The following is a 15,135-nucleotide window of genomic DNA, read 5'->3' on the forward strand; positions in this document are numbered from 1 at the left end:
TGTGGATAGTAAAACCTATTTTTGAATTTCTGAAACAGGTACAAATTAGCCTAATTGTTCCAAATTTGAATGAATTGATTTTGCTAAGAATACTTATGACTCAAGTTAGAAAACTTTATGACTATATACAGTGTCTGAAAAAGGAGAACATCAGATAAAACTCTAGTTTTGATAACTGGTATTTATTCATTTTCAGTTCCTGGTGCTCAACTCAGGATTTTGTTGATCATGAAAATTATGTTAGATAAAAGATCCGAAATTATAAAACTGTCTTTGAAATGCTATGCCAATTCTAAAACACTATGTCTGGGCAAGCTTTGATATGCTAATAAGTAACTTCTGGTCCAAACTATCCAAGATTTTAACCTAGTCTTTAAAGTTGCACGCCATCACTTCCACTTCATTTTATTTGTTAGAAGCAGGTCACTAAGTCCATCTCACACTCAAGGGGAGAGGATTAGGCTTCACCTTTTGAAAGGAGATGCATCCAAGAATTCATATTCTAAAACCACTAGCATGTACATCCATTTAAACTGGGTTCCTCCCAGTGTACTGTTGGCATCTCTTAGGGGTCTCCACACGGGAAGAGGGCTGTTTATTAATGGGCATAGCCCATGATATCATCAAAAGTCTTCATCTTATAACCTGTAAACCCTATCTTCTTAAAAACCTATATTACTCCTCCCTAAATATAGGGTGTCCCCCCAAAAATGTATATACACACTAATTGTAAAGGCAATGTTTATTAAAATAAATTTCACTTTCAGAATTAACCTATCAGCTGTTAAAGTGTGTATACATTTTTTGGGGACACCCTGTATATATTTCAGTAAGCATCAGTTTAACTCAGCTTAGTTACAATTATAAGTAAAAATTTTGAAGGATAAGAATGCTAAATGAATGTTGAAAATAATGCAAAAACTATTCTTAACACTAAAATATATAAACTTACTGATATTTTTAAAATTTGCACTCCTTTATTAAACTTGTATAGAACCTACTGCATGCCAGGCACTGTTAAAAGCAGTTAAACATAACTTATTAATTACACATTGACTCATTTAATTCTCTTAACAGTCAGCTATCACTATTTTATAGATGTGGAAATTGAGGCACAGAGAGGTTAAGTAACTGTCCAAGGCCACTCAGCATTTTGACTCCAGCATTCATGATTTTAACCCCATTCAATTCTGCCTTTTGGAAGACTCATGAAACCTTTTAAGCTAAAGATTCCATAATTCAGTGGGCTTCCTAAATGCTAGTTAGGAAAAGAGCTATGGATTTGCATTGCTTTGTCTTTGCTTCTCTTAAAGTTCTTAAATTGCATGAGACAAAACAATAGGAAAATTGTAAAAGAATTGTTTGGTGTTCCCACTGAATTCAATAAGAATTACCCCAAGGGGTCCTCTGTTGAGGCTATAGGTCATTCTGCCTAAAACTTTAAACTGGTTCTGTGTATTATTACTAATGAACTGTGGTGGTAAATTATGGTGGGTTTTTGTTGTTTTTACTTCTAAAAGTAATATAATTTCATTTTAGATCATTTAGGGGGTGGGGAGGAAGTATTTCTAATTCCATGGCCCACCCTCAAAGCACCACCACTTTTATCATTCTGGTGGCTAATTCTCTGTGTGCAATCCAACCATTAACGAAGGTAAATGAAGATCTCTTCAGATACTTTAATCTTACAGCTATGTAATCCCCAATGTAGACCTGCTGTTTTACCACAGGAGAGCCCCAGGACACAGGGTAGGATTTCCCCTATTGGTTAGCAAATGGGTTCTTTTGGAAATTTATTATCCTTAGTAATCTGACCCATATTAAGGCTACTTTAGGCTTCGATATTTTATTAAACACAAACTAGGAACAGTTCCTTCTCTGCCTCCTTCAAAGGGAGATATATTTTAATATTTTAGAGCATTTACCAGGAGTAGAGCCAGTGACACTAATCATATCCACATGGAGGCTCAGGCATTACACCCTCCCACAGAGAAGCATCGCTGGTCCTACTAGAGCAGTGGTTCTCAACCTTCCTAATGCCGCGACCTTTTAATACAGCTCCTCATGTGGTGACCCCCAACCATAAAATTATTTTCATTGCTACTTCATAACTGTAATTTTGCTACTGTTATGAATCATAATGTAAATATCTGATATGCAGGATGTATTTTCATTGTTACAACTTGAACATAATTAAAGAATAGTGATTAATCACAAAAACAATATGTAATTATATATGTGTTTTCCGATGGTCTTAGGCGACCCCTGTGAAAAGGTCGTTCAACCCCGAAAGGGGTTGCGACCCACAGGTTGAGAACCGCTGTACTAGAGACTCAGCAAAGAAGGGTTCCTTCAAATCCTTTTTGTTAGCATTCTTCCTAGAAGAATTTCAGCACTACCTTCATGTACATTTGAGTGCTGAATTTAAATTCTTTGTTGAACTCACCTTTCCTATGGTTCAGACCTTTGAACCACTCTCTGTTCTGTGTGAATAATATGCCTGTAGCTCAAGGCCCACCCAATTGTTACAACTAGGAAGTAGGCCAGTTCCTGATGACTTAACTACTTTTCTCCCTAATTGAATTGTGTGTTTTCCAAAAGTCAGTTATTTGTCCCCAAACTTGTTCATTCAAATTGTATTTAGTTATTATAGAATTTAAGTCAATATTACCAAAACCATGTAAACATGAGTGTAAAGAGAATGGTAGTCTCTATGAAAATAAGTTGAATGCTTAGAGACAACATGATAAAACCAGGTCTTTATCAAGGGAAAAAGAAAAAGGCTATGGAATTAGGTATGAGTCGACACACGTGAAAGTTTGGGCGGAGAAAGGGTTGTGAAAACCTAGATTTCTGTCAGCTTCCCTGGCAGAGTCTGGGGAAGGGGCGGCAGGTGGCATGTCCGGCCATGAAGGTGGCAAGAAGAACCCCTGAAGCAGCCCAAGAAGGAGGCCAAGGGGATGGATGGGATAAAACGTTCAAGCAGAAGCAAGAAGTGGAGCAGAAGAAAACGGAGGAGCTAAAAGTGAAGGCCCAGGGGAAGGGCCTCCTGGCCACAGGTAGAGTGAAGAAATCTGGCAAAAAGTGAGCTGTTCCTTGTGCGTGGGCAATGGTGACCCTTAGTTCCACTCCCGTTTTAAAGTCTGGGTTCCCTGTCGCAACATCTCTTGTCGCCTATAGCTAGAGTAACGTGTTGTCTTGGAGCCCGTTACACACTTAAGAATGAACTTTGTATAATTAATCATCATCATCATCATCATCATCATCATCATCATCATCCAGTGGCTCATCTCTTCAGTTCTTCTCACTCTGCCATTTCAACCTTAGCTGTGAGTCAGAGTAAACCCAGCCCAGAGTCCTGGCAAAGTGTGTTCTTCAGGATTTGTTCTATCCCGAATTCTATACCACCTGGAATTAAATCAACTCATTTGAAAACAAAGCAAAACAAAACAAAATCTAGAATTCTGCCCGCAGTTTGCTCTACAAGCATCTCGAGTCCTCACCCCACGGAAGCTGAAGTGAACAATGCTCCTTGCTGTGTTAAGGGAGGTCTTATGTGCAGTCCCCATTCAAAGAAAAGGCCTTAGCCTGGTATCAAAGGAAAGATGGCTGAATGGACTTGTGTATGTTTTAACATAAAAATGAAGTTGTAAGGATATTTATTATAATTTTGAGATTCCCTACTTTAACTGACCAACTACAGATTTTGACTACATGGGGGAAGAGAGCTCCTTCAGTAAAATCCAGGAGCTGCCAAACAGACATCGGTGTGGGGCAATGACTTGCCTGGACCACAACACTTGCCAATGGCTCACATACTTGCAAATGGATAACCTCACATTTTAAAGATTACCCGAAGTGTCCCTTATCTCCGGGTAAATGTGCTTCATTGTTAACACAGCAGATTTTTAGAACTTAATCACCTATAATGTGTCTCAGCCTATTAGATGAAAGAATGGTTCTAGGTCTTCCAACTTACCCTGTAACTGTGCCTAAAACGTCTCCTTTCAACTTAGGGCTGGCTGGCACCATTGTAGATGCGTGATATATATCATTTAACTGCTTAGAAGCCAAGAGGGAAGAAGGGCTGTTGTCTTCCTTCCTTCTAATTCTTTATAATTTAAGACAGACTGAAGCCTTCTTATTTAACCACTCTTTATAAAAGCATTCCGAAAATGTATTTCATGAATCAGAATGCTGCCTCTTTCTAAGAGAAATTGGAAGTGGGTTAGGATAAAGCATGCATATGTGTTAAGACTAATGAAGTAGAAATAAATACAGCAAGCAGAAAAATGAGGAGAAGCAGATGTGCTAACCCTGAGACCAGCTAACCACTGTGACTGAGCGTCAGGTTTGGCTTGGGGAGCAGGTATACAAAGCAGTTAGTAGGAAACTGGAGCCTGGTAAGGCTACTACATGGTGGCTAATATTATTATAATTCACAATCACTCTTACATTTCTTGTCTCATACCCATGTTATTTCACCACATGAAGTTGCCACTACATCCATTTTTAAAGCTTTAAAGTAATTTTGGAACAAGAAGCCATCGGACTGGAATCTTCTGTACAAGTCCAGCACCGAGCTCTACAGGGCTGTGTGTGAGCTCACTCAGGATCATTTGACTCTTGTGTTTCAGGAAATAAAAAAGAATGATTAAACTGGCAATGTGTTTTTGCCATATGTTTAGCTCTTTCATCTCTGACAGCAAAATGTGGAGGCAATAAAGTCTCCCATATTTTGGTCTGAAACACATCTCCGTGACTCTTGGTGGCCATGACAAATAAGAAAAAAGGGTAAGTTAACATTGTTCTCATCACATATAATGGAAGGTCTCAGCTAGAAGACTCAAAAAGTGTTTCTAGTGCCGGTCAGAGAGACTGGGGAATCCAACCCAACAGGATTTTTCACTTGTCCCTCGTCTGAAATGGATGCCCTTGAGAACCAGCTTGTAGCCCTGTCTGGTATTGCTCTGGTTAGAATGTCAGCCCGAACACCGAAGGGTGGCAGCTTCTATTCCCCATCGTCAAGGGCATGTACCTGGGTTGCAGGTTCAATCCCTGGCCAGCCCCACAGGGCAAGTGTGGGAGGCAATCAATCGATGTCTCTCTCTCTCACATCAACGTTTCCCTCTTCCTCTCTCTCTGCTTCCATACCTCCCTCTCCCTCTAAAAAATCAGTGGGAAAAATAACCTTAGGTGAGGATTAACAAAACCAAAAAAGAGAACCAACTGGTGCAGTCCCTGAGAGTCTCCAAGAAATGCCAACGGTCTGGAGTGAGAGTCCCATTGCTATAGGTGATGATTGGTACCAATGGCACAATTGCAGACCTTAGAAAAAGTAGCAGATTTCATTTGGGCACAAAGGCCAACCCTCTTTTTATATGCCCTCCTTTAGCTCCTCCTTTTTGCCTTCTGTCAAACCCTGAGGCGATTCCATTTTTATATTCTCTTGAGATGATACCAGAAGGCAGTGTATAAAATCACTACCTCCTCTCAGTGCTCCAAAAGTAAATGAATGAGAACCAAAAAGCATCTAGAACAAGAATGACCCTAAGGGTTCAAATTCAGTTCAGAAAATATTTTTTAAAGAGGGGGATGGGTTGTCAACATTCTCAAAATGAGACCCCGTAGGTTTCCCCATAGGCAGCCTTCTCCTCTGATCATAGCTGTTAAAAACCCCCCAGTCTCTATGATTATCGAATTCTCATCTTATCAGAAACTATCATCAACTACTATTTAGCAATTCTGTCTTACAAGAAATTAAGAAGATTTGGGGTGAGGGGAGGAACAGCAGATGGAATGCATTCTATTTTCTCAGTTGATAAAAAGGGAAAGGAGGAAATGTGGACATGATCAAATTCCTTCTTGAATTCTTCTGGAAAAATTTGCATTTGGTCTCCACCCACCAAGATGTATGTAATTTTATTGAATTTATCTCAGGCTCATTACTATTCTGACCTGCTTCATTCATTCATAGTTAAGAATCTCTACAGCTACCTCCCATCCATTGGAATTTTTATGTAAACAAAGAAATAAGCATTATGATTAAGAGATGTATCTTTACACTGTGATTATGAAAAGAAGAAAAAGAGAATGATTTGACTTATAGAGCCTTTTATATCATTGTTAAATTCTCCAACCCTGTCCCATTTTTAATTCGTATATTAAAAATCTTCAGATGATTATAAAACTTAATACGTGTATTAAAAAGTCTACTTGTTGGCATATAGGATAGACTTTTAATAGACATGATTCTGCTTATTATGTGAACATAAGTACACACACTTTTTATGGCATGATTACATATTGTTGCTTATTTCTTTGGTTATGTAAAATTTCCAGCGGACACATGGTAGTTGTTAGAGGTGCTTAACCATGAAGATAGCAGCTGGCTCGCCAGGATTAGAACATGCCAGGCGGTTCTTCTGATAGTGAGGGAGTGCTTTTCCCCCCTAACTGCTGAGTGTCATGACCTTCATCAATCAGCCCAACACCCAATCTCTCAGCCAACAAGCACCAGATTCTTAAGAAGCTTTTTTCTTGTTTTTCTCCTGGAATGTTCCTACACAAGATCAAAGCCATGTGCAGAAATATCTCTGCATGGTATCGAAGCTGATATTTCTTCTCAGTGCAAAGCAAGAAAGAACAGCCTTCACCCAGTGGTCCAGAGATCTTATCCCAGGGATAAGTGAAGGGAAGCTATAAGTCTCTTCTTGCTTCACCTCTGATTCCGGCAGTCTGAGCCCCAAAGGTCAAGATGGTGGCCTTCCTTAGAGCCAGGGTTTTATGAGTCAAGAGCTAAGTAAACTGGGCCTGGATTGAGAGAAGTTAGTACACAACAGTCAGGGGCACAATGGTCAGCTGTGACTGCCTCACTTGCAATGCACCCCAGCACTGACGACCTGGCACATGCCGCCTCCCTGCCCTGCCCAATTCCTTCTGCCCTGCTGTGCTTGTTTGCCCCATAGCCTTTACTGGCTTTACATGGCCTTCAACCAGCCTACTCCATTTTACCGCAGATTCCCAGCCTCTGCCCTCACCTTGTCCTCTTCAGACCTCAATTTCCACTGCCACCCCTCCCCAACGGCTCCCTGAATGCTCAGGTTCCTTGGGTTTCTGCCCCGGGCCATCCTTGACTGATTTCACCTATGCCCGGAGCTTCAACCGCCTCCGGTATGCTAATTATTTGCAGCTCATATTTCCACCCAAGTTATCTCCTGACATCCAAGCTCCAGCTGCCTTCTAGAGAGTTCCACCTTGATGTCCTTCTGGCATGGCTTTCAACGTGTGCTTTCAGCCAATGAGTCTCCCAGAAGATGCCTCACGTGTGGAGGTTTGGAGTGAGAGCCCCACTGCATGTAGCAGACAGTGGTTGGCACCAATGGCACAAGTGCAGACCTTAGGAAAAATAGCAGATTCCACCTGAGCACAAAGACATATGCCCTCCTTCAGCTCTTCCTTTTTGCCTTCTACCCAATCCGTAGGTAATTCCATCTTAGATGCATCTGAGATGATAGCAGAAGTCAGTTTATAAAAGTGTTACCTCTCCTCGGGTATCCTACACCGTGCATGGGAGGCACCTACTTTCCCAAACTAGCAACGTTTCTATCATACTTTCCTCCTTCCTGCACCATCAGTACACAGCTCAGTTCTATACCCTTCATATCTCTTAACACTGTCCTTTCTCTCCATCCCACTGCCTAACACAGGCTTCATCATCTTTATCTTCTAACAGCTTCTAGATTCATTTTTATATTCCCCTCTCTCTAGTCTATCTAGTTATTTTCCAAAAGCGCAAAATGCATCATGCCTACATACATTTCATGACTTCCAGTTGCTTGTAAGTAAAGCCCGAATCCAGTCTGGGCCTTTGCAGTGACTTTCTAACTGCCTGTCAATCACTCCCCTGAGCACCCAGGCCTCCAGCCACGCTGAACTCCTCCCCGCCCAGCACACCATTCCCTGCCATGCCATAGGTCAGGCTTCCCCCTCCACTTGGCATGTGCTTGTCTTCCCCTGTCAAACATCCACTAACATTCAAAAGCCCAGTTCAGACAGAAGTACTCGGGCTCCCTTGGCAGAGGGAGTTCTCCCATGGGCAGTGGACCTAACCCTGGAGGACAGGACTGGGCTGTTCTTGCCTCATCTGCACACCAACCCCCCTCCCTGGTGCGATGCATGGACAGGCCGCTCAGAATGCCCGTTGGTTTTGATCTCAGGAGAATCAGAAAGCTGAAAAGTCACAGATCCTATGCCTAACAGTCTCATTACATTTTAATGATCTCCTCTCCCCACAACACATAGTACTTAAATGAGAATGTGATGGATATTTATTTGAATGGCATCTAGAAGCAAAGAATAAGCTCTTACAAGGAAAGTCTCCCAATGGAAGCCTGCTCCTGAGGTACCAGAAATATCCCCTTGGGTGGTCACAGGGTCTCCACCTGGGCCAGGAGGTGGAGAAGGTGGTGGGAGGAGGAAACCTTATCTCCATTAAAAGGAAAAATGAAATGGTGCTGTAAAACCTCCCAGAGTTCAAACCCCATCCCCCTAACAGCATTACTGAACCTCTCATATGGATGTAAGTATACAATTCAGTTAAGCTGATGGAGAAGTAACTGGACGTAATCCATTGCAAAAAGCAAATGAAACTACACTACAGGTGATCAGATAAGGATGCTTGGAATGGCGAGGCCCTGGCAGGCTCTGTTTCTGCCAACAATCTGGTGTGGTCTCTTCCCCTCCCCAGACTTCCTGCTCCCCAGTAACTTAAGGAGAGCCTTCAGAAGCCTTCAGGGTCATCTGGAAGGCCAGGGAGCTGCTGGGGGAAAGGTTGGCAAGGGACGGAGAGAGAGGAGGCCACGGAAAGGAGATGGAAATGTCAGTGGGTTTTTTAAACAGTGTGGTGTGGAGCCTTCTCCTCCTCCCCTCTTGGAATTCAGGCCCTCATTGCCTTTTTCCTGCATCGCTTTCCCTGGTGACTGACCTCAGCATCCCACCGCCACCATCACGCCCACCGTCAGTCTGGTCTCCAGGCTGCTGCCAGAGCTGTGTCTCCTACAGGCTAATCTAACCATGTCTTTCCCCAGCTTCCCAGGGTCCTGTTCTGTTACAGGATTAACCCAAGTGCCACAGCCAGCATCCACGGGCCTCCAGTCCTAAGCCTGGCCTGCTTCTTCAGCCTCGTCTCCTGACCTCCCCACCTCACATCCCTGTTTTGGGGTCTGTGCATGTCATCTGTTGCCTCAGTGCACTTGTATATGACTGCTCTTTGCTTGGGATCTCCTTCCAAGATTTAGATCAGGAGTCTTGTTTTCAAGGAAGATATACACACTGACACATTCAGATACAGTCACAATCAGACACACGCAGATACTCAGACACACTCACAGACACTCACAGACACATGCAGACACATGTACACACACACACACACACACACACACACACACACATACACACATTATACCACACTGGGCTAAAAACCCTTCTCTGGGCTTTAATAGCACCTTATCTGGACTTCAGTCACTGAATTGACCAGCTTTTACTGACAAATCTGTCCTCCTATCTCAATGGTAAATTCTTCAAGGTCAGAGATCATGCCTTTTGCAACTTTAAACACCCTACCTTCACCCACACACTATCTAGTTCATTGCTTTTCAACCTGTGTGCCACAAGAATTTTTAAAACATGCAGTACCTGCTATTTAGTCAGAGGCACTGACCTCTTTTCCCCTTAGATAGTCAAATACAAAATTGACAACAGCCAACACAACTATAGCCATCTGGTGTGGATAAATCAAAACTATATCTAGTTTTTGTTATATCATCAAAAAATATAATATATTGCCCTAGCCAGTTTGGCTCAGTCGGTAGAGCGTCAGCCTGCAGATTGAAGCGTCCCAGATTTGATTCAGTTCAAGGGCACATGCCTGGGTTGTGGGCTCGATCCCCAGTAGGGGGCGTGCAGGAGGCAGCTGATCAATGATTCTCATCATTGATGCTTCTATCTCTCTCTCCCTCTCCCTTCCTCTCTGAAATAAAACAAATAAATCAATTAATAAAAATAATATATTTTTTGGTGTGCCGCAGAATTTTAGTAATTATGTGTGCCATAAGATGAAAAAGGTTGAAAATTGCTGATCTCGTTCACAGTGGACCATCAATAAAGGTTTGCTAAACTGAACCCAACAGTAATTCCAAGGCGGGCCAGAAGGTCAGGAAACAGGATGGCTTTCTCAGTGACTAAAGCCAAAATGTATTCTCTCCAAATTCGGGGGCAAGGACAGATTGCAGCCTTACATGGCAACTGACAGTCATAGCATCAACTTACCACCCTTCAAGTCTTAGCCTCACCCCTGAAAACACACAAAAAATTGTGCTCCTAACACTTAGCTGTTGGCTGTTACATTCAAGGCCTTTCCCTGGCTTGAGATATTCAGCAAAATAAACGGAGTCCATGCCACTTCTAGACAGCCGAAAGGAAATGGCAAAGACGCTTGCTTAAAGCTTCATTCAGCGCTTACTCCACCCCCATTTGTTTCCCACATGAGAAACCCTCCGAAGGCAGAAGCCACGTCCGGTTATTCCTTATATTTCCCGCAGCTCCTAGCAGAACACTTTCAGTATGAAGAGCAAAGCACTGGAGAAGAAGATGGGGTAGAATGGACATCAGCCCTTTGGATTTTCCAGAAGAAAAAGTCACATGTAACTTGAAAATGTAATAAAACCATTGAAAGTACGTGACACTACTTTATGTAATTTGTATATAACTTGCTTAATGTAATTAAGCATCAATTCCAGCATCACATGAATTCAATTATTCTTTTAAATTTTAACTAACTCTACTTAATTAAAATACAATTGTTTTCTTAATTTTTATTTTGATAGTTTTATTTAATTTTAATTATTTATTCGATAATTTAACTGTTACATAGTAAGTATGTACTTTACTTGATGTAAAGTTGGGGAACTCAGTTGTGTTTCTGTTTGTTTCACAGCTGTCTACACAGCTGTGTGGTCCGTTCACTTGGGTCACATCATAGTCAGGAACACAGGCTTTGGACCAGACAGCTCTGGTCAGAGTCCCAACTTTGTTACTTCCCAGGTGTCCACCCTGGGTTAGCCTCTTGACTCTCAGTGTCCTCGCCTGTAAAAAGGAACATAGCACAGACCTCACAGGGAGGGCGTTGAGCATTTAGCCCAGTGCTGGGCCCATAGATCGTGGTCTAGAATCAGTTGCTATTTTGTTGTTGCTATTGTTATTTCCTCAGAAAATTTAAAATGAGAGCAGAGACTCTAAATTAGAGCAGAAAGCTATTAAATTATTGGTGGGTTGGGCAATTTGAAGGCAGAGGTCACATCTGAATATATATCTGTAAAAACAAATTAGTAGAGCAACTTGTTAAAGCCCAAGTCAGGCACTTAGGCAGGACTATTTCTTGGCCAAACAGGGCAGGTGGGGAGCTGGGAGTCTAGGCCTCCCCCACCCTGCCCACAGCTTTCCCCAATCTGACTTGGTTCAGTCCCAGCTTCTGGTTTCAGCAGCTGGCCTCTTGGTCAGTCACCCCAAGGATTCTAAAATCTATGAGGAAGTTCCAGGATGGTCTCCATCCCGTCTCCTCATGCTCCATCCCACCATAGCGACCGCTCTGCAGGTCTGAGCATGCTCCCTCATTTCTCCCATCTGGTCAATTTTATTCCATCGAAACTCTTGATTTGGGTCTTGTAGGATGAATAGGAGTTTGCCAGTCATAACTAAATGATTGCTTTCTCTGGAAATTATATTCATTTACCCCATTCTATGGACGCCGACCCATCTTCCTAGGCATTTTAATGCTGGACCAAGAGCTGGGTGACCTACTGATTCTAGTGGAACAGCCTTGTGGCGTCAGGGCCCCGGGACTCGCGTGTGACCTACAGTCTTGGTTTCAGTGTAGCATCTTCCAAAGCAATTAAAAATGCTTTACTCACAGATTGGCACTGGATTCCCTTCTCTGCACCCAATTAAAAATATAATACTAACAGCCTTATTAGATCTAAAACAAGCCCTGAATAGAAACAGCCTGTTTTAAAATCAATAAACTGTTCTGAGTCCCGGCAGTGGAAAAAGAGACAGGCTCCTCTCTGTCTTCCCTAAAAAGTCAGTATTTATACAAAGCATTATGTTGCCGGCTTCGGAGACGCGGCGGTGCCCCGGCTCCCACTCGGCCGCCTGCGCCCTCGGGACCCTGCATGACTTATTTGGCTATAAGTAACCTCCGCTCCAGGCTTGCTTACATTGTTGGGTTTCCCTTTCGCCTGGAATGCATCTGGATGTTCTCATTAGCGCTGTCTGTCTTCCCCGTCTGGGCCCTCGCGCTCCTTTTGTTGCTGTTACTTTCTGTCCTGCCATTAGTAATCTTGACTGCTCCCAGCACGCAGCCAGGCCCTGGTGTGTTCCCCATCACGCTGACACTCTGTTCCCGCCAGGCCAGGGCTCAGGCGCCTTACTCTTCCCCTCCCCCACAGCCAGGCCGCCCAGGCCCCTCTTCATACTTCCGGCAGGAATTGTTTTAAACGCTTTCTTTAAATATATTGTACGCTTTTTAAAGAAGACTATAAAGAAAAATATTGAGAAAACCCTCATAGTCCAGAGTGAAACAGTGGGTTACTTTTCTAGCATGATCCTTATTTAAATATATTTCATTTAAAAAGTAATGTATCTCTCTCTTTTTCTTAATCTTCACCCAAGGGCATGCTTAGAGAGAGGGAGGGAGAGAGAGAGAAAGAGAGAAACATCGATCAGCTGCCCTCGGCATGTGCCCTGACCAGGAATCATACCCCAAACGCAGGTGTGCGCCCTGGCCAGAATTGAAACAGCAACCCTTCCGTGCACAAGACAACCCCTAACCAAATGAGCCACTCCAGCCCTGTATGTATCTCTTAACGTGATATGATGAGAATGTCACTTAACTTTTGTGGACTCTTTCCCAATAAATCATAACTCCAGTCTAGTCATGAGAAAAACACCAGGCAAACTCAAATTGAGGGACATTCTACAAAATATCTGACCAGAACTCCTCAAAACTATCAAGCTCATAAAAACAAGACAAGTCTGCACTGGCTGGCTGGCTTGGTTGGTTGGAACGTTGTCCCATACACCAATAGGTTACGGATTCGATCCCAGGTTGGGGTGCATCCGGGAAGGAACTAATCGATGTTTCTCACATCCCTCTGTCTCTCTGTCTCTCATCAATAACAACATATACTTGGGGGAGGATTTAAAAGAAAAAAAATAAAACCAACCAAGATAAATCTGAGAAAATGTCATTGTCTAGAGGCCCCTACAGAGACATAATCACTATTTGTAATATGGTATCCTGGACAGGATCTTGGAAAAGAAAAAGGACATTAAAAACTTTAAAAATCCTATCAAAGAATGGGCATTAGTCAAAAATAATGTATTACTATTGGTTCATTGCTTGTGGCAAATGTTAAGATGTTAACCATAGGGGAAACTGGATACTGAATACAGCGGAACTCTCTGCATTATCTTTGCAACCTTTCTATAAACTGGAAACTATTTTCCGATTTAAATTTATCATTAAAAAGGGCTGCGTGATCACTGGGAGGGAATTCAGACAATACGGAAGTCTATAAAATGAGAGGCAAGAGCCCTTTGCTTCCATCTACCCTTCCCACGGTTGGCACCAGCTTTATTTTCTGGGAATGCTTTCTCTTTATTGCATAGTTGAGCTCATGCTGCAAATGCAATTTTGAATCCTGGCTTTTTGTTTAGCCTTAGAGCATAAGCATTTTCCCATGTTCTTAAGAACTTCTTACGGACCATTTTATAGGCTGTGTAATATTCATTGCACTGTTTTCTTGCCCAAATTAGCTGTGATCCAGCCCTTATGTTTCCATGAGATTTGCTTTCATTACCCATGCCTTAGAATGTTCCCTCCTGCAAAGAACGGCTCTTCTGCTTTCTCCAAGCTACAAGAGCTTCATCCATGTTCTCCCGGAAAGTTCGTTTACTCCAATGTGCTTCAGCAGAGTTCTATGGAACAGCCTTTCCTTTCTTGACTCCTTCCCTTGCCTTTCTCTCTCATGATGTAGGGATTTATAATCCATTGTGATAACCCCGTGTTGTCATTGCCGATGATTAAAATGTGGAGTGTTTGAACCTTGATGTAGTTGGTTGAATAGCGTCCCTCCCCCCAAAATTCGTATCTATTCAGACCTCAGTCTAATCATGAGAAAAACATGAGTCCTTATTTCAAAATACTGGTAGGGTCTTTGCAGATGTAATTCTTTTTTTTTTTTTTTTTTTTTTTAAATATATTTTATTGATTTTTTACAGAGAGGAAGGGAGAGAGACAGAGAGTTAGAAACATCGATGAGAGAGAAACATCGACCAGCTGCCTCCTGCACATCCCCCACTGGGGATATGCCCACAACCCAGGTACATGCCCTTGACCGGAATCGAACCCAGGACCCCTCAGTCCGCAGGCCGACGCTCTATCCACTGAGCCAAACCGGTCTCGGCAGATGTAATTCTTTAAGATGAGGTCATACTAGATTAGTGTGAGCCCTAAGTCCACTGATGGATGTCTTAAAGAAGGCCACATGAAGACACAGGGACACAGAGAGAGCAGAAGGCCATGAGAAGACGGAGACAAGAATTGGGAGTCCCGCCTCTACGGATTGCTGGCAACCACCAGAAGGTAGGAAAGGGTTCTCCTCCGAAGCCACTAAGAAGAGCCCTGGCCTGCTAGCTCATTTGGTTAGAGCAGTGGTCGCAAACTGCGGCTCGCAAGCCACATGCGGCTCTTTGGCCCCTTGAGTGTGGCCACGAAGTTTCCATCTCACTGTACGACCGTGCCCGCACGTGGTATTTTGTGGAAGAGCCACACTCAAGGGGCCGCAGTTTGCCGACCACTGGGTTAGAGCATGGACCCAGTACACTAATGTGGGTTTGGTTCCGGGTGAGGGTACATACAAGAATCAACCAATAAATGCATAAATAAATGGAACAACAAATCAAAGTCTCTCTTTCTCTCTCTTAAAAAAAAAAAAAAAAAAAAAAAAAGCCCCTAAGATGAAGCCGATACCTTGATTTTGGATGTCCGGTGTCCAAAACTGTGAGAAAGTA

This window comes from Myotis nattereri (assembly GCF_964212035.1).
Source record: "Myotis nattereri genome assembly, chromosome: 2".
Lineage (NCBI taxonomy): Eukaryota > Metazoa > Chordata > Mammalia > Chiroptera > Vespertilionidae > Myotis > Myotis nattereri.